Source organism: Pinus tabuliformis, chromosome 2_2, assembly GCF_031772625.1.
Source record: "Pinus tabuliformis cultivar Carrire ecotype Pingquan chromosome 2_2, CPIR1, whole genome shotgun sequence".
NCBI lineage: Eukaryota > Viridiplantae > Streptophyta > Pinopsida > Pinales > Pinaceae > Pinus > Pinus tabuliformis.
The window spans coordinates 696,392,893-696,396,816 of NC_142300.1; the positions used below are offsets into that span (position 1 = coordinate 696,392,893).

General features: G+C 38.2%; 1 pseudogene; it reads left to right on the forward strand.

Moving 5' to 3' along the window:
• The first annotated feature begins 2,193 nt into the window (after window positions 1-2,193).
• Window positions 2,194-3,594, forward strand: LOC149194585 (AAA-ATPase At4g25835 pseudogene; annotated as a pseudogene).
• The last annotated feature ends 330 nt before the right edge of the window (window positions 3,595-3,924 follow it).

Consider the following 3,924-nt stretch of genomic DNA (forward strand, 5'->3'; position numbering starts at 1 on the left):
CACAGTTTGGGATGGACTATGCAAGCATATTGCAAAGTTTTGGGAGTCAGTAAGCCAAGCTGAACATTTTGCACTATTTCAGCAAACTGCATAGTTTTGCGAGGCAGAGGAGTCTATTGTACTGAACAGTTGCACACCTCAGAAGCTCAATGAATGGGCTTGAGGTCTAAGACTGTACAATGCACATTTTAGGCTTGCCTGGAGGGCATAATTGCATAGTTTTTTAGGCCAAGGCCCAGGCTTGAGAACTAAAATTGTGAAATGCACAGTACTTGAAGGATAGGAGGCCACGTGACTGCATAGGTGCACATTTTAGGAGCTCACGACTGAGGCTTGAGGGTTGAGACTATGCAATGGACAATGCTAGCTTGGTTGGAGAGAAAGATTGTGCAGTTCTCCAAATCAAGGGCTAGGCTAGATCACTGAGGTTGTGAAATGCACATTTTTGGGAGTCAGAAACCACACATTGCATAGTTCAAGAGACGAGGTATTTTCTTGAGGACTGAGATTGTGCAATGTGCATTTCAAGGGGCTTAATGAGGTTGAGTGGCCTGGTCAGGAGTTTTTCCAATTTTGACTAAGTGTTGGATCAATTAGAGGAAGTTGAATAAAAGCAAGACTTGAACATGATCACACACTTACATCACTTGACGACACAACATGGGACACTTAGAACACATGAAAAACACATTTTCCTCAATGCATTAACATTACGAAAACACATTCCAAGTGTGACACTAAAGATACACTTTGTGATGACAATGATGACACTTGTGCAATAGTATGTGAAACTTTGGAAATGAGTGTAGACCATTTCTACATGATAAAAAAACTCATTATCACAAATATTTCCTCTTGAAACAAACCAAAACTCCACTTTACATGATAAGCGCCAATTCCTATGCGAAAAGATGACACTTGCTATATGTGAAAAGATGACAGTTGCATTTAAGAAAAGTTATATGTTCTCGTTTTGGCTTGAAATCTAGGGAAAAAGAGCTAAAGGACAAGTCAGATTAAGGAGTCATCAATCAACTATATACCACATTGTTACTCTTAGGATCATTGTTGATAAATGTCATAATAATAAAATTGATCTCTTTTGTTGTTTTGTTGACTTTATAAAAGTATTTGACATAGTGCCTTGGGACAAGGTATGGCAGAGGTTAGAAGAGTTAATGGTTCCTCTAGAGTTGAGAGTTGTTGTGATTAGGCAATACAAGCATGTTACTTCCAAGCTTAGGACTGCCTAGGATTGGCTGGTTGGTTGGAGTTATTGCGAGGGAAAGTCATTATATGTTGACATTTCTAAACATTAAATGCTAGTCTTAGCCTTGATTTGTTGATCACTACTAACCATTTTGACTATAATGTTAAGAATGCTTCACTATTATTCCCTCTATAAATAAAACCTCGAAACCACTCTTTCCATCCCTGCTTTCATCCATCCATAACAAACTTATACTATCAAAAACACTCTATCAATGTTGAGTATCCTTTCCTTTTAATAATTCTTTCATTTTAATGCTACTTGCTCCCTCAAGCGACACGAGATTACTCACACATCAAGAATTCAAAGACCATATAAGAGCTAGGCTTTGGGGCTCATTATCGTTAACAAACTCATCTACTGAATATATTATTTGAGCGTTTCAATAAATAATATAGAATCCTTTATATACTTTCAAATTTCTTATTTAAATTTAGTATTATCAATTTTGGTATCGTACTTTTTAAATATAAATGAATTAGAGATTTGGAAATTATAAAATTGATGTAGAACTTAAATTTCATACTTAAAAATACCTTTTCTTTGACTATATCTAAATCAAAACCCTTAAATAATTATGATTTGTGGATCTTAAAAAGCCAATGGATCTTCCACTCCGGATCGAATTGAGTGTAGTTATCATAGTAATAGGGATACTTTTCAATTTGGAAAAGTAATAGTATCGTACTTCTAGATTGTAGACGACCGTCTTGGCGTAGTCAGAACGTTAGACCGAAGTGAAACGTGTTGCCTTATTTTTGTTTATTTGAAAAATTGGTTTATTTGTTCTAAACTATGAAGCATAATGTCTACTACGCCGATTGGGAATCGGTGTCAAACCGAAGTACTTGGATCCATATAAAACCTTCTCGCACCATCACAATCCACCACAATAAGCGTCACCAAGTATCACGTGATTGAGGATGGACCAGTTCAGGATAAATCTCGTGATTTCACAAATTTGGGTATGGATTAGTCTCTTGTCTCTCTTCCAAAACTTCTTGCCTCCACAGTTGCAGCAATGGCTGAAACAATGGGTTTCCCGTTTTCAGCGACGTTTCAATAACTATTACGAACTTGACATTCAACAATACACTGGGAATGATGGAGTCATTTCAAATGAGGTATACAAGGATGTGCAACTCTACTTACCCACCCTGGACGCCACTGAGGACCTCCGAAGACTCACAGTATTTCGCACCAGGGAAACGACCAGTGCGGAATTTGGTCCGGCTTCCGGGGAGACGATGCAGGAATCCTTCAACGGAGCAACATTTTGGTGGTCTCGCCACGTTGAACAAGTTGGTATTGATAAACCAATCGATAGGCGCTGGTTTTCCCTAAAAATAGAGAAGCGGAGCAGGCGCTTATTGTGTACCTACTTTGATCATATTGCTAGACGTGCAGCTGAAATCAAGAGACAGAACAGGGCCATAACCATCTATACCAATAGGCAATTATGGACCGGTGTTCCGTTCAAACATCCATCCACTTTCGATTCTCTGGCCCTCGATCCGACGACGAAGGAGAAAATCATGAAGGATCTCGACTCCTTTAAGAAAGGAAAGGAGTTTCACAACAGAGTCGGCCGTGCTTGGAAGCGAGGATACCTTCTCTACGGACCCCCTGGAACAGGGAAATCTAGTCTCGTGGCCGCCATAGCTAACTATATGAAGTACGATGTGTACGAACTGGAGCTCACAAAGGTTTACGACAACTCCGACCTTCGTATGCTGCTCTTGAAAACCAATAACGCATCCATCATTGTTATTGAGGACATCGACTGCTCGCTCGACCTAAGGGACAGGCTTTCCGACCCTCCGAATCCTATTAAGCATGAAAGCGGAAGCCGTGTAACTCTTTCGGGAGTCCTTAACTTCACGGATGGACTGTGGTCCTGCTGTGGCGAGGAACGAATTATCATCTTCACAACAAACCACAAGGATAGGCTTGACCCTGCACTGTTAAGATCTGGAAGGATGGACATGCACATACTCCTCTCCTTCTGCACTTTCTCTCAATTCAAATCTCTTGCCTTTAATTATTTGCAGATTGAAGACCATCCGCTTTTTTCTGCCGTGGAGGAGAGCATGAGGGAGGCTGGAGCCGAAATGACTCCTGCAGAGATCTCTGAGATCCTGATAAGTCATTTGGAGGATCCTCTCAAAGCCTTGAATGCAGTTATTTCGGCACTCAATGATCGGGTTAAGTCTAAATCAGTAACACATGAAACAGCAGAGCAAAACGTAACAGAAGAAACAACAGACATAACTCAAGATGGAGTGGCTCCACCAAGAAAGAAGAGTTCTAACATCAAGGTTTAGCTTTTTAGCAATTTCGCAAAGTTTCCTTAACTTGGGGCAATTTCAAACCTGACCGGTTTTTTTTGAAAAGGGTTTTTATATTTTAGAGTTTAGTTGTTTATATTGCAATTTTATATTTTAAATAAATTTTAAATTAATGTTTTATAATAAACTTTTAAGTTTTTTTTATGATAAAATATAATTAATAATTTAAATTTAAAACAATGGCACTAGTATTAAATCGTAACCAATTAATATTATAATTTAAACTAATAACATAAATTTAATTTTATCATTAAATTAAATTAAAATTATATTATATTATAATATATCTTAATAGATCATGTCCTA